Genomic DNA, 16,389 nt, shown 5'->3' with positions numbered 1-16,389 from the left:
GAGCTAGGATGGGGACAAGATGGAGGGATGTATGTCACATGGAGCATAACGAAAGATGTCATCTGGTTAAGTGCTAACCAGAATAGAAGAACATTCCACAGAGTATGGGACAGTAAGACCAAGACGTGGCAGGAGCAGATGGAGTGGGAGGGCCTTGGAGAGGAGAGGAGAGGAGAGGAGAGGAGAGGAGAGGAGAGGAGAGGAGAGGAGAGGAGCTGAGGAGACCCAGGCAGCAAGCAGTCCCTGACTTAGACTGACTTTCAGTAGGCTCTGAAAACTTGGGTGGTCTTTGTCACTACTACCCAGCCTCCATGTGTGGGAAAGTGAGGGGAGCTACCTGCTGACTGGAGTGAATCTTCCATGTCCCAGTCCTCCACCAGGGCTCACAGCCACAGTGGCCATGAGCTGCTTACATTAACCATTCTGAGCCACAGTTTCTTAGCTGTCTGAGGAGAGTTTCTCAATCCCTGTCAATCCACCCATCCCCGAGCTGTGGAGAGAGAGGACTTAGTGTCTGGAAGCAGCCTGCAGCTAGACCTGAGGGTCGTCCCCTGGCTGTCAGCCTTTCCTGAGTATTGGGGTTATTAGTTTCCTTGTTTGTCCGTTTGAGGTACTGGGGATGGAACTAGTGCAAGGCAGAGGCTTAGAGAGGTCTCCACTGGGCCGCGCCTCAGCCCCAAAGCATGGATTTGTCTAAACAGGTCTCAGCACTGCAACTACAGTTTAGAAACGTGGTACAGCCACTAAACATTTCCTGGTGGGAAACTCCTCTCTGACCCCCTCTAGCCTAGAAAGGGTTCTAGAGGGTCCATTACTGGTCTAGGGCCACCACCGCTCTCAGCATGTGAACATTCGCACAGGGTTTGGGAGTTGGTTTTCTGGCTTCTTGCAGCCCAGGCAAATGCTTCGAGTACCCAGAGGAAGGGCTTCTATCATCACGCGAGTGCTGTGCGCGGCTTTCCCCAGTCAGCGGCTCTGTGTAACAAGTGGGAACCTCTGTCACCACCACAAGGAGGTGGGAGGCGCCTTGTGGCCAGGAATGAAGGCCTCAAGTAAGAGTGAAACTAGTTTGCATGGCCTCTTCTTCAGGGGACATACTGGCTCTTTTGTGTCCCCTTCTTGGGAGTAGGGGTGGAGGTGAACCAGAGAGGAGGATGCTCGTCCGCCCTTGGGACTGCTGGGGTGTCCCAGCAGCCAGCTTCAATGGTGCCTCTGTGTACATTAGGAACGGATATCTAGGGCTGGAGCCGTAGCTCAGTGGAAGGGCACTCGCCTGTCACACACAGGGTCTCGGGTTCAATTCCCAGCACTACAAAGAAGATGGATGGATTGGTAGATGGATGGATTGGTAGATAGATGGATGGATAGATAGATCGCTCGATCAGGGGCTGGAGAGAGTGCTCTGGCTTTAAAGCACACTGTATGTTCTCCCAAAGGACCCGGGTTCAATTCCCAGCAACCACAAACTGTCTGGCAGCTCAAAACTGTCTGTAACTCTAGTTTCAGGGGATATGACACCCTCACAGACATACATGTAGGCAAAAGACCAACACACATTAAAAAAAAAGCCATTTTTTAAAATAAAAGAAATTGGGATCCTTTCGTCCAAGTGAAGGTACCGACGTGGTAGGAGATCTCTGGACTCTGGTTGCTTACCATCTTTGCCATGAGTACACTGTCCAGGGAGCCAGAGTCATTCATGGCTGTCCAGTTGGAGTGAATTTGGAATCAGCATCCCTTGGTCTTTCATCTGATAAATAAGATGATTTTAGTGACCCTATGCAGATGTTTCTAAGGAGGCCTCTTCATGACATTTGGCCTGACGCATTCAGTGGAGAAGTGGGGTTCCGCCGCCCGACTGGTACTGTGCCGTGCCTGTCTGGAGCCGCCGAGGTTTGGATTATTGGCTCCTCGCCCGCCGAAAGAAAGATTGTGCTGCCTGGCGGATGCAGGCTTCTGGCTTCCTGTGATAATGGCACAGAGGGTTGGCTGAGTCTGCAGAAGAAGCTGCTTGCAAGATTCCCTCACATCCATTCCTCGGCTTCCGCTTCCCTTGCTCTCCCTGGGGACAGGCAGTGAACTTCCAGAAGCAGAGGGACGCTTGGGCTTTGAAGGTTCCAGGGCCAGGGGATCTTGGGAGTACCCATTTCTTCTGAGCCGGGGAGACGTGAGTTTGAGGAGATTTGCCACAGGGAGGAGTTGCTAGTTTTTGACAAGTGTGGTATTCGTTCGATGTATGCACACTCGATGCCTGTGCCATGTTGTGTGGAGAAGAGTTAACTGGCAGGGGTCTCTCCTTCCCGTAATGTTGGTCCCGGGGAAGGAGTCCAGGTTGTCAGGCTCGGCCACAAGTCTCTTCTCTCACCAGCCTGGCTGTCACTGGCTTTGAGACAGGGTCGACTGTAGCCCATGCTCCTTTGGCTTGAGCTCACTGTGTCACCGAGGGTGACCTTGCACATTTGGTCCTCCTGCCCCCACCTCCCCAGTGCCGGCATTCTTTGTTACCGTGCCCAGGTGGGGAGAAAATGAAGAGCTTTTTTTTTTTTTTTTTTGCCCAGATTTAGACCTGGCCAGGCCCCTTTTTATCCAAAGTGGTTCTTGAAGCCAGGAAAGGGCCTCACCTGTGACAGCCCCAGAGGCACTCTGTTTTCTAGAACTTGCTCACCACCATTCCTGACTCTGGCTCAGTGCTAGGTTGGTCCGACAAGGGGTTTTTGGAGGGGTCCGTGAGTGTGCACTTTACAGGTAAACTGAGGCACACAAGAATGATTTGCTCAGCCCTGGAAAGCTGGTGGCAGCCGAGACCAGTTCTGCAGCCTCTGTGGTGGTCTTCACTTTAGTCCCTGGTGTCTGTTGTCATTGTCACGCGAAGTTACGAAATGGAGGATGTCTGTCTGGGCAGAGGATTTCGCAGGCAGTGCAAGGGGACTCGGCTGCAGTCAGAGAGTGGACTGAACGTTGCTTTTTCTGGACAAATAGAGGATGAGAAGAGCTTTTGGGATTGCCACCTCTCCTCTGCTTTGTGTGTTAAACGGTGAGGTTAAGATTCTAGGTGATCCATTCAGAGGTCTGTGTAGGTCTTCAATGTTTTAAGAGCTTACAGCCAGACTTACCATGTAGTGTGACAGGTCTAGAACTCTTACCTGGATACTCACGTTTTGGCTTTGCTCGTGAGTCCTGTTCTCTGCCAATTGCTTTTGGAAGGTCAAGGTGGCATGCAGGTCTTGGCTTGTAGGGTGCTGCCAACCATTCCAGACCATGGCTACTTGTTGGGAGCACACCTCCAGCTAGGCTGGGCTAGACCATGTAGGTGATCTAGAAGTCACTCACTGGGTGATTACAGTGCTCCGGGCCTGATGACGTTGGAGCACTTTGACCTTCGTGAGAGTGGAGGTGGAGGTTGGACCGGAGCCTCTGACATTTCTGGGAGATATAGCTTGTGTGCCAAGAGGCTCCTTTCTCAGCTGAGCCATCGCCTTCCTGAGGTTTGCCTCGGGCATCTGAAGTTCTTAACGTTCCACCATTCCACTGTGAACATGAAGCATATATTCTGCCTTGTAAAGCAGCGACCCTGGGGGTCTGATCCACTTTGTCTTCTCAGTCATCTCTTAGAAAAACAAAGCCGCGCTGTCTCCCAGCCCAGGGACGACGGGGAGGGAAGGGTCCTTCCGACCAAGGGTCCTTAGGAGAGATGATAGGTTAGGGTGACATTTGAGAGTCAAAGTCTGTTCCCTGCCACCTGAAAACAAAGCCTGTTTGGAACAAAGACCACCTTGTCTTGTGGTTTTAGGGGGCGGAACAAGAAAGGAATTGCTAGGGGCCTTGTTCCAGCCATAAAGAGCCCTTCATTTTCCCAGTTTGGTTAATTTAAGAGATTAAACCAATCGTTAAACACGTCGATTTAAAGAAAACGCTTGCCGTGGAAAACAGCTTCGGAACGCCATGATGCCGATCTCACCCCCGCCCTGGGAGTCAGGGAGTCACAGAGGGCCTGAAGAACCTTCTCTTCCCCCACGTTTCCAAACAAGAGGCTTTTATTTAGTAAACATCCAGTCTGTTTTTGACAGTGACCTGCTTTGCTTTGCTGTGTTTTGTTGTTTTGGTTTGGGTTTTGGTGGTGGAGGATCTGCCCTCTGTGCTGCTGCCTGCTGGCTTCTCTCCTTGTCCGCAGGGCCTCCCCTCCCGTGTCCCTGCCTTCTCTAACCTTCTTTGTCTCCAGGGCCCTTTGAAGATGGGCTGCTCTGCCTCCAGTCAGCAATTTGAGGCGAGTCTCTACTTGGGGCCTTCCCACGAGGTTTCCCTCTTCCAGTCTCTGCCGTGGGTGACCCAAGATGCAGGGGAGCGTGGGCCCAGTCGAGCCCGGGCGAGCGAGGGTGGCACCCCTTCCTGACATTCCCACCCTGCCCAGATCAAAGGAGCCTCCTCGGGGAGCAGGGAAGTACCTCACCCCATAGCCCCAGCAGAGAGTAAACAGCCAGGGCCTCTCAGCTTTTGAAGCCTGGTGCTTCGGGCCCCCGAGGAATGCAGAACATTGCATTTTAGGGCTAGACTTAGGTTTCCACTGCTTTCGGTATTTGCAAATTTGAAACAAATGCCCTCATTTAGCAGCAGGGCTGGCTGGGCAGTAAACGGGGCTGTTTCAGGGCGTTTATGGCGGTCACAGGTATTTGTGGAGAGAGGGACCCCAGCAGGTCTGGGGAAAGATAGAAGGTTTATGGTTAGGTGGGTTGGCCAGAGATCCTGGGCCAGGTCTCTGGTGGTGGGGTGTCTTTAGGTGGGCTTGCCATAAAAAGTTTCGCAGCCTCCTGCCCCTCCAGGAAGTATCTGTCTGGCAGACAAAGGGGGTTGGAAGGGTGTTTATCCCCAGGGACCAGTGCTCAGGGCCTCCGTCCCTCTCCCTTAGCTGCCAGAGTATCAGGTTTCCAATGAACCCCTTCCTCCTCTCACTTGTAGGACTTGAAAGGATCGTTAAATGTGCTTTATATATAGTAAGTTGGCTGAGAAGTTCCCCCTCGCTTCCAGCCAGCTCTGCCGGGAGGGAGGCGCTAGCAAAACCTGTTTCCCTTTTGTTGTTGCTGGAAGTGGGACCTGCAAAGGTGCAACTGAGAAAAGACCTGGTTTTTTTTTGTTTTGTTTTGTTTTGTTTTTAATGGGCCAAACTAATGTTGTTGGCCTTTGATGGGCAGCTCAACCGTGAGGGTCTGTGGGACTGCCCGCCCACCCTCTAGCGCCAAGGAAACTTCACAGATCTGTTTAGGAGCTGAGCTCTGGCTCCGTGATTTCTTTTAAAAAGAATATATATATGTATGTATATATTTTTTTCTTTTTATATATCTGTGTGGAGGGAGAAGCAGGAGCTTGTGCTTGCCCCGACATGCGTGCAGGTCAGACAATAACTTTAAGGAGCCTGTTTTCTCCTTGTGCCGAGGGTTCAAGGGATTGAATTCATGGCTTACACGGCAGCCATCTTTACAGGTTAAGTCATTTGCTTGGCTTTGCGCCATGGTTTCTTTACTAATAGAACGGACAACTTGCTGTTTCCTCTTGAGTGATAGAGATGGCCTTCCCAGTGCCATTCGAATTGGGAGAGAGAGTACAGGCCCCGTCTCTCCATCTCTATGCGCACCTCTCACGTTACCACCATCTTTAAATGAGGATCTAACACAGTCGGCGAGGCAGCATTTGGTTCACATTTTCCTTGAGTCCATTAAATAATGGTCCACATTAAAATCAATGGCACTGTTGAAACGTAGGAAGGACTTAGCCTGTGATCTCTACTGAGGGCCGTAAAAGGGTTGTCACTGATGGTGGTGATGAATTTATGGGGCTGTTTGTGTTCCCACCTTCTAGTGACTTTCAATAGGAGCTGTTTCCTCCAATCTGACAGGTAAGTATCAAGTTATCAAGTGAGGCCGGTATCTAAGCTCTGTGTGTGTGTGTGTGTGTGTGTGCAAGCCGACAGGGCACTTTGAAGCCTTGGGAAAGCAAGGGGATGGGCTATGTCCTAAGCCGGCAAAACTGTTCATTAAGGGAAGAACGAGCCTGTGGTTACTGGAGTCTTCATGTTAAAACCTGGGCTGTTCCTGCGGGAGGTTGGAGACTCATTCCAGGAATGAATGTCTTCTGGGTGAATTAGGACAGAGCAGGACTGAGTAACAAGCCGGGGTTTCAGAGAAGGGCTCAGGGAAGGTCCAGGAAGTTCAGGGCCTGGAGACCTGAGGGGGACAGGCAGGAGACAGGCAGGAGGCCACAGTCACAGCCTTTCCCTCCATTGGAGACACACGAGTGTGGGGTTGATCCTGAGGGGCAGCTGGGGCCCTTCATTCTGTTTTGTGCTGCCTAGATCGATTGGATTGTGTCTTTCCTACTCTGGGAGACCCAAGTAGCCCAAAGCCCAGGAAGTCTGTATACTGGGAGAGGGGAAGGGGGAGCCAGGATATTTATTGTGCATGTGAAGCAAACGCTGCCACTGTGCCCTCCTGGACACTCATGGGGTGGTCTTGTCGTTTTTTATTTTCTTGATGATATTGTCGATCCAAGAGCATGTATACTTTACCACTGAGCTAGGCACTGTCTCTCTCTTCTCTCTTCCCTTCCCTCTCCCTTCCCTCTCCCTCTCCCTCTCCCTCTCCCTCTCCCTCTCTCTTTCTCCCCCTCCCTCCCTCCCTCCCTCCCTCCCTCTCTCTCTCTCTCTTTCTTTTTTTTTTAAACTTCTTGAGACAGGCTTCACAGTTAACCTAGGTTGACCTTGAATTCATTCTTTGTCCAGGCAAGCCTTAATGTGTAATTCTCCTGCCTCGATCTCCTGAGCATGTGGGGCCACAGACCTGTGCCACCAGGGCCTGTTTCCGATAGAAATTCTTACCTTGGCTGAGTTCTGGATCGTGTGGTGAAGGGACATGTGTGCTATGGAAGATGAGAAGCAAAGCTCCCTTTGTCAAGACCAGAGCTTGTGGGGTCACTTCAGGAAGGCCTGGACACTCCACCATGGAGGGGCTCTGGGATGGTCTTCCTGTCAGTGACAGAATCCTAATTCTGGGAAGGTGCACCTTGGTGGTAAGGGGGTGATTAGTGGCTCACCCAGAAGGCAGGCATGCAACATGTGTTCCAAGGCCCAGTAGATGGGGAATGCACATGTATGTATGTTCAGGTATGTGAGTACAGAGACACTTGAATACCCTGCTCCCGCCCTCCCTCGGCCTTATTCCCTTGACACAGGTCTTTCCCTCAGTCTGGCTTTCACTGGTTTTTTGGTTTTTTGGTTGAGGCAGGCTGGTCATCAAGTCCTAGTGACTCTTTTCTCTTATCCGGAGCTAGCGTTACAGGGATGCCCGGCTTTTCAAAAACATCACAGTGGCTGGGCGTGTGGTGCACGTCTTTAATTCCGGCAGAGGCAGGCAGATCTCTGTGAGTTTGAGGCCGGACTGGTTCTACAAAGTGATTCCCAGGACAGCCAAGGCAGTTACACAGAGAAACCCTGTCCTGAAAATCCAAAAAAAAAAAAAAAAAAAAATCAACCAACTCAGAGGTGCTGGGGATTAGAACCCAGATCTCACATTTGCACGGCACAAGGCTCTTCTCCACGCCATCTCTCCAGCCACTTAGGAGTGTTTTGAGGGGCCTTGCGTGTAAACGGTTCCCTCCGACCACGGGTAGGAACAGAGAGCTGTGATGCTTGCAGTGCTCTTCCCAGAAGGCCTGGGGTGCACCTGGATGACAAACAGCGTAGTTTTGGAACACTTCTAAAATGGGGGAAGTCCGCAAACCACACTTGGTGGCACTGGCTTGTAATCCCAGCTACTTCCGATGTCGGCTGAGGCAGGAGGGCTGCAGATTCGAGACTTTCTTGAACTACAGATAAGTTCGAAAGTTCTCAGGTAACTTAATAAGATGGTCTCAAAAAAGGAAGGCATGCTGAGACCACAGGAGGATGCCAGGGTGGCGGGACCCCTCACCTTGCACACACGTATGAGGTGTGGAATTAGCTTTCCATTAACAAAACCCAAACCCAAACAAGGCCATCAGCAGGCAGCGTGCAGTGGGCCCTCAGCCCCTCTATGGATGTCCCGGCCTATTACAGTGATTGGCATTGTTAACATCGTGCTTTCTAGTGCATGTAAACCAGCCCCAATCAACCAACCAGATCAGAGCAAAAAAGCTAAAAAAATAAGTGCCACAGGTTTTGCAATAGGACCTGCGTAGTCGCCTGTGTTCTTAAAATCCTATCTAGATTACTTCTACTATATAATGCAGCAGTGTAGGCTTTATTCTGTATTATTGCATTATTTGAGAGTATTATCGAGGTTTGTTTGTTGGTTTAATTGAGACAGGGTCTCTATGTAGCCATGGCTGTCCTGGAATCTTTATGTAGACCAGACTGGCCTGACCTCACACACATCTGCCTACCTCTTGTCTCCCCAGTGCTGGGATTTAAATCATGTGTTACTGCACACGGCTTTTTCTGTCTCTGTCTTTCTTTCCTTCTGTCTGTCTGTCTCTCTGTGTTAATGTTCAGTTCTTAACTAGTAAAGAAACATTAAAAGCAATTCATCTGTGGCTGGAGAGGCGGCTCAGCAATTAAGAGCATTTGTTGCTCTTCTGTTCTGGTTCTGTTCCCACTACCCACAGGGAGCTTACAGCCATCCCAGGGGGTCTTACACTCCCTTCTGACTTCAGTGTGTGCCAGGTATGCTTGTGGTGCACACATACCCACAAAACACTCATAATTACAGAATAATAGAATAAATAAATCTAATGAAATAAAGTCTCAGCCGGGCGGTGGTGGCGCACGCCTTTAATCCCAGCACTCGGGAGTCAGAGGCAGGCGGATTTCTGAGTTCGAGGCCAGCCTGGTCTACAAAGTGAGTTCCAGGACAGCCAGGGCTATACAGAGAAACCCTGTCTCGGAAAAAAAAAAAAACCAAATAAATAAAGAAAAAAAGAAAGAAAGTCCCCAGGAGGTGGATTGAATCAGCAGTTGCAGAAAACTAACACTGAAGGCCCCGGGATTTACTTAACTTTATTTTATGTGTTTGAACCGTTTGCTGGGGTGGTGCCTTGAAGAGGCTAAGAGGGAGTGAGATTCCCCTCAAACTGAACTTGCAGATAATTATGGGCTGTCATGCAGGAGCTCAGAATTGAACCTGGGTCTTCCGTAAGAGCAGCAAGTGTTCTTAACCACTGAACAATCTCTCTAACTACCACCCACCCACTTAAAAGACAAGGTCACAGTTGTCTCAGGCTGGCCTGGCTGAGTGTAGCCAAAGATGGCCTAGAACCCTGATCTTCCTGCTTTGAACTTCCTAATTCTGGGATTATATTTCGTGCACCACCCTACCTGGTTAATACAGTGCTGGAGATGGAAGCCAGAGTTTCATGCATGCTAGGCAAACCCTCTACCTACTGAGCTCCGTTTTCAGCCCTGTGTGGGCCTTTAGTTGTCCTAAGCTGCCTAGTTGCCTGTTCTGGGTCTAGCAGTCCTGATGCCTCCTTTGCACAGTGACTAGGAGAGGCCTGGAGGACTTGGGTGGACCTCTGTGGATCTCCTGCCAGCTGCTGGCATCATGGGTGAAGACAGGGGCAGCCGGAGCCACAGTAGCTGCTCCGGGCCAGCCAATACCTCAGCCCTAGAGAGAGGTGTTGATCAGGCTGACGGGACAAGAAATCCCTCTGAGCCCAAGTTGGAAGTAAATTACTCTGGAGTCCGCTCTTAAGGCTCCTGACAAATTGCTTCTAGTTTCTGCTGCCAAAAGAGACCATTGGAAACAAGGTGTAAATTGAGTTATTTACACTGTCTGGTGCTGTTGTTTCCACGAAAGATCCAAGTGGGCTTTTCAGGATCCCTGTTGCTGCTCTCTTAGGTCCCTGGAATCTGCTGGACTTCAGTGGGGGTGGGCACATCTCTGGGGAAGTGCCCTTGAATACAGGGTGTGTGCTGACCATACAGGTCTTTGAGGTGCCTCGGGCCAGCCCCTTTCTCTGATCAAAGAAATACCTTTTGTCCCCTCCATCCCCCACTCTTTACACTTTCCCTCTACCCCAGAGCAGAGTCATAAAGAGACTGATGTTAGGGTCTGCACCTGGTCCCAGGGAGGGCGGGTGGGCCTTTCCTGCCTTCTGTTCCCACTGTGCCCGGGCTAGCCTGGGCACACAAAGTTCTGTGGGACCATCTGCCTGGGCTGTAAGCTGCTGAAGGCAAGCCACACAAAACTGGATTTCACTGCAGGCTAAGTGTTTTGGTTGCTGTATCATTTGCATTCATTAAAAGTAGCGGGGGTGGGGTGGGGGTGGGGAGGGGGGGTTGAGTGATATTTAGGGCAGCAGGACAGGTTTGTTGGAGCCACGGATATTGTTGAAGTTGCTGCTGTGGGGCCTCATTAAGAATTCTCGGGGCCTTAGAGAGGGTGGGAGCAGCTCATTCAAGCTTACTTAACTTCTGACTGCCTTGGGCATAGGCCAGCTACTAAAATATGAAAAATGTTTGCCCAGCAGCCTCCAGAGCGTGGCCAGACTGCCCTGGCCAAAGAAAACATACCCTTACAATTCATTATTTAGCCTCCTCCTGTGTGATTGCTAGAAGTCCTTCCTCCCTGGGGACCTTCCTAAGTTGGGGGGCACAGCATGGGGAGAAGACAGGAAGGTTCCTACACACTTTGGAGGGGAAGTTAAGTCGTTAGGGAGCTCTGCCTGCACTGCACCCCTCTTTCTTGACTCCCTTCTCCAGTTTATTTTATGGGTTTCCTGCTGGCGGACTTTGGGGTGTTCTGAGGGTTTCCTGATTTGTTTTATTTTTTAATGTGTGTGGATGTTTTGCCTGCATGCATATCCGTGTGACGTGCCTGGTGCCTGAGGAGACCACAGTATGGGTGCTGGGAATGGAAACCCCGGTTCCCAGTGCCCTTAAATGCTGAGCCCACTCTCCAGCCCCCCACCCCCATTGTGAACACCACCATTCGTTACCAAGTCTCATGTTGCCTTTGTCCTTGGGCCTGTCCATTGCTCCCAGGATTCCTGACTCCAGGATTTCTGTCAGAGGCTATGAACCTATCCCACTCAAGGCTTTTGTGTGTGCACACCTGTGAGCATGCCTGTAGGTGTGTGTAGCTCTCATGTTTTTTACTGACTCGTGAATCAATACTGTCCCAGTGGGCTTGTCTACATCACACAGGCTCTGTGTATGCAAACTGGAGGGGGGGGGGAGAGTTCAAGTGTGGGTCACTGCCAGGGAGCCCAGGTGATTTATCACCTCCAAACATTTCCACCTCCTGTACTAGTAATCAAGAAACAGCAGCCAACATGAACCCAGCTCGGTCCAGGTAACTGGTGATGTGGTGGCCGGGTGCCTGTCCCCGCTCTCACTCCATCTCTGAGGGCATGTTTGGTCTCTCTTTGGCATCAGTTAGCTGGACCTGTACTGCTTCCATCCCGTCAGGTGTGTGTCCCTTTCTGTTGTCCCCACGCTGATAAGCCCAGTGTTCTGGGGGCAGTCTTGGCTTTGGTTCCCCGTAAGTCCAGAGGGGCCCATGCTTGCTCACGTTGGATTCCCAAGACCAGAATTCCCACCCTAGAAAGGTTTGGCTTTGTAGAATTCCATGTCTTCGTGTGTCACATGAAGATGACAGTTCCCCTTGTCCGTTCTCACACTCAGGCCCAGCCAGGTGGTTTTCAGAGAGACTCTTCAGGTGTGTTACGGCTGACCGTGGAATGTGAGTTACAAGAGACCCACTTCCTGGGGGTCCCCTCTCCTTGGCCGTGTGTCTTGGGAGACCCCACAGTCCAGCAGGGGTCACTTACTATTAATGTCCCCTTGATTTTCTTCACGACTGTCCAGTCCTACTTCCTGGATGTGGCTTGGCTCATGCCATGGTTTGGGTATGTTTGGCCCATTGGGAGTGGCACCATTAGGAGTGTGGCCTTGTTGGAATGGGCGTGGCCTTGTTGGAGGAAGTGTGTCACTGTGCAGGTGGGCTTTGTGGGCTCCTAGTGCTCAAGCTCAATGCAGTGCAGGAGAGAGCCTCCTCCTGGCTGCCTTCGGATCCGTATGTAGAATTCTTGTGTCCTCCAGCACCATGTCTGCGTGCATGCCGCCATGTTTTCTGCCATAATGACTAAACCTCTGAAACTGTAAGCCAGCCTCTGTTAAATGGTTTCATTTATGAGAGTTACCTTGATCATGGTGTCTCTTCACAGCAATGAAACCCTAACTAAGACAGCTCTCGTCACTGCTTCTTTGGAATTCTGCTGGAGAAAGGAAGTAAGCTATTTAAAAAGCTGGGCCGATGAGATGGCTCAGTGGACAAAGAGGCTTGCTGCCAAAGCTGATGACCTGGGTTTGATCCCCAGGACCTCTATGGTGGAAGGCAAGAACTAACTCGTGCAAGTTGTCTCCTGGCCTCCACACACTATTTAACAATCAGAACAGAGAGCTGACAAGATGGCTCAGCAGAGCACATGCTGCCCTTCCAGGGGGCCCAAGTTCAGTTCCAAGCATCAAAACACCCAGGCCTCACTCTCCCCATCTAGCGCGCGCGCGCACGCACACACACACACACACACACACACACACACACACCCCAACTCCTTAACCAGCCATCACAGGATAATAAATAGGATAGGGCTAGGAAATGCAGCAGAGGCCAGCAGAAGCTCAGTGGGGTATGCACCCTCAGCCCAGCACACTGAAAACAACTATTCATGATTCCCTGTGGATCCATCATGGCTGTGCTAAGAGATGGGAGCACGTGATGGAAGTCTGTGGAAATCAGTCTCACCCTCTTCTTTCCAGGTTTGAAACCATCTAAGAGGGTGGGAGGTGGGACTCGGGGCGGACGTGGGACTAGACAGATGGAGATCTGAGAACGTGATTCAGTAATGATCAAAGCAAGGCTGAGTAGTGAAGGTTGAACCTGAAGAGGACCTGGATCCAGTTCCCAGCTCACGATACTCATCCAGGGGATCCAACGTATGCTTCTGACCTTTAAGGGCACTGTGCACACTGGTGCACAGGTAGACACTAATCTACATAAAATAGAATAAATAAATCTAAAAATAAAACTTATTAAATATGCACTGACTACAGCCAGGCAGGACCTGGCCACTCCCCACATTGGGGGAGGAAAGTCAAATCTGTTCCTGCTTGCCCCAGGGACTTGTGGAGGAGGTGGCGTGGTTCTTTGGTAATTCTTCCTTCCTGGAGCCAAGTAGGAGCTGTGAGGGTGTTGACCTTTGTTGGTCCTAGACACCTTGGGTGAAATGGGCGGGGCGGGGGGGGTAAGGGGGGAATGGGGAACAGCTCATCCTGCTGGCATCTGTCCTGCCTTCCCTGGTCGCTCTCTTCCTTCCGTAGAAGAGCCTTCCAGATTTCCACAGCAGCCTCTTGAAGGGATCGAAATGGGACCCTGTTTGAGTACAGCCAAGGGACTAAGCAGACCCCCTGTTTTCCAGGCCAGACCCTGCTGCTTTTATTCCATCTTCAGAGGCTGTGTAAAGCCGGAGGGCAGAAAGCTTCCTGTCCACTTCACCATTGTGTGTCCCGGCATGAGAACAGTGCCCTGCTCCTGGCGGGGCTGAGTACCCATCAGAGTGGGGCGTGTTCATACACGCCTGTAGCCCAGCGGACAGGAAGCTGAGGCGGGGCGTCCACAGCTGAGCCCAGCCCATTTTCCTTTGCTTTATTTCTGAGCTACTTTTCCAGCCCCCAACACAATATGTTGTCCTAACCCTGGTACCGGTGAATGTGATTTGGTTTAGAGTTAATTTGGCTTTTGCTGAGGTGGGCAGCTAACCCTCAGTAGTGGTTTCCAGACAGCCTTGGGGATTGTAGAAGAGGTACGGTATTAGACAACACTCAGCACTTCCATGGGAGAGCCTGCCGCTCTCCTCAATGTCGGAGAGTTTAGCTTTTTTTGTCCGGCTGGGAAAGGCAGACTTCTGTGGTGGCGGTTTGTTTTTTAACCGGGGACACCCAGAGCAAGGTAACTGTACATCTGCTGCCTTACCACCACCACCACCACCACCACCACCCCCAGCCCCACAGCAATATGGCTAACAGCCTCTCAGAGCTTTCTGCTCTCATCTCATTTACTCACTCATTCACTTCTGGCTTTCCTTCCTTTGTTTTTTGTTTTGTTTTGTTTTTTGTTTTTGAGACAGGGTTTCTCTTTATAGCCCTGGCTGTCCTGGAACTCACTTTGTAGACCAGGCTGGCCTCGAACTCAGAAATCCACCTGCCTCTGCCTCCCGAGTGCTGGGATTAAAGGCGTGTGCCATCACGCTTCCTTCCTTTTCTTTCCTTCCTTTCCTTCCTTTCTTTTCTTCCCTTTTCTTTTCTTTTCTTTTCTTTTCTTTTTTTTTTGGTTTTGTTTTTTTGTTTGTTTGTTTTGTTTTGTTTTGTTTTTGTTTTTTTGAGACAGGGTTTCTCTGTAACCCTGGCTATCCTGGAACTCACTCTGTAGACCAGGCTGGCCTCAAACTCAGAAAGGCATGCACCACCACTACCTGGCTTCTTTATTTTATTTTATTTTTTTTAAGATTTATTATTATATGTAAGTACACTGAAGCTGTCTTCAGACACTCCAGAAGAGGGAGTCAGATCTCATTACAGATGGTTGTGAGCCACCATGTGGTTGCTGGGATTTGAACTTGGTACCTTCAGAAGGGTTTCAAAACAGGGTTTCTCTGTGTAGCCCTGGCTGTCCTGGAAATCATACTGTAGACCAAGCTGGCCTAGAACTCACAGAGATCCAAGGGCTGGGATTAAAGGCATGTGCCACCGTTGCCCAGTGTCCTCTGGCTTGTATTTTATGTTTGGTGTTCAGCAGGGCTTGGCTGTGGATTCTGTTTCTAGTCCTCTGGCTTCTGGCTTCCTACTTTCCATGCATCCTTCTTTCATAACTCCATAAAACCCTTCTAGTCTCCCCACCTCATCTCTATAACCCTTCCATCTGACTTAGAGGCTTCTCTGAAGAATTCTCTGTACTCTCCTGTCACAAGCGACAGAGTAGGCAAGGCTAGTAGTCACAGGAAGCCTTACCCTGCAGCCAGATGTGACCTGAAGTTTGACTTCGGCATTTTGTCTCTTACCAGCTTCCGTAAGTAGCCTTGCTTCTGTGCCTCAGTTACCACATCTGCACGATGGGGATTGTGGCATGCCTTCCACTGGGCGGGCATGAGCCTTAACAAGACAGTATGGTTAACATGCTGGGAACGGCGCCTGGTTCGTAGCGCGGGTCAGTGAGTTAGCTATTACTGTAATTATATGTTTGCTTGTCTGACTCCCCCACTGAGCTGAGACACTTAAAGACAGTAATTGTGTGTTTTTCTCTTTGCATCTCCAGTGACTTAGAGAGTACTTGGCACATGGCAGGCTCTAAATAAATGTTTGTTGAATTAATGATGATAATTAATGTAATTGCCTACCCGGAACCTATATTAGGGTCTGACCCTCGGCGGATGCACGTGGGGTAGGGAGAACTCGATCGGGTTATCTGGAGCAGTTAAACCACCACAAACCAGCTGATGTTTCCTGGGCGCCCACCTCCTGGGGAGCCACTTGGGATGAAGGGAGCTGAGTGTGAGCTCTGCTCTTACCTTCTGCGGGCTTTCTATGGGGCAGGCATGGAGGTGGGCTATGACGTCTTGGTCTGTCTGGAGTGGTACACAATGTGTGGACATCAGGAGATGGTGAATTTGCAGGGTAGGTGTGGACACTCTATGTTCAGTGACTGTCCCAGCCTGTTGCTGTCCAACTTTGACTAAAAATCAGCATAGTGGCTTACACCTTTAATCCCAGCACTTGGGAGGTAGAGGCAGGCAGATCTCTTGAGTTCAAGGCCAACTTGGTCACAGAGTGAGTTCCAGGACAGCCAGGGCTATAGAGTGGAACCCTGAATCTAAACACAAAACAACAAAACAAACAAAAAAGAGGTTAGTGGACGTGCTGTGCTGGTAGTTTTGACCTTACATCATGTGACCTTAGGGACGCCTGTTCTGGTCAGCAGGCTTGCCGCAGGTGCTTAACCACGGAGCCATCTCTGTGTAAATTTCAAATTAGTTTAGAGAGATTCCAGAGCCTGTTTGTAATGAAGCCTGGGTCTCCAGATTTTATTGGGTCTGGATTTGATCTTTTCTCCCCGTGTGCATCTCCCTCAGTAGACACATCACATCTGCTTGTCTCTTCCCATCATCAGCAGGCACCAGCAATCATTGCTAGAGCCATTATTTCATTAGGAGACTGTAAACGGAGGACACTCTATTCATTAGCTGGAAATTCCTATGAAGACAAACCTCCCGCTTGTTTCATTACTCTGAGATAGAGCTGTTCTTTAAAAGGGAAAATAGCTGGCTATGATGGCATATACCTCTAGTCTCAGCACTCTGGAGACAGAGGCA

General features: G+C 50.4%; 1 protein-coding gene across 4 annotated transcripts in view, besides 1 other annotated feature; it reads left to right on the top strand.

Moving 5' to 3' along the window:
- The window catches only part of Ptk7 (PTK7 protein tyrosine kinase 7), a 65,599-nt gene that overhangs the window by 6,563 nt on the left and 42,647 nt on the right, over positions 1-16,389 (top strand). The window lies entirely within an intron of this gene.
- Positions 3,290-5,602: an enhancer, noted in NCBI's record as "VISTA enhancer mm1620". NCBI's record gives its function as "enhancer in: limb[3/5] | tail[4/5] | ear[4/5]" and the evidence as "EXISTENCE:transgenic organism evidence [ECO:0001131][PMID:17130149]".

Source organism: Mus musculus, chromosome 17, assembly GCF_000001635.26.
Source record: "Mus musculus strain C57BL/6J chromosome 17, GRCm38.p6 C57BL/6J".
Lineage (NCBI taxonomy): Eukaryota > Metazoa > Chordata > Mammalia > Rodentia > Muridae > Mus > Mus musculus.
Note: the sequence above shows the minus strand (reverse complement) of the source record. Positions and strands in the feature narration are given on the sequence as shown.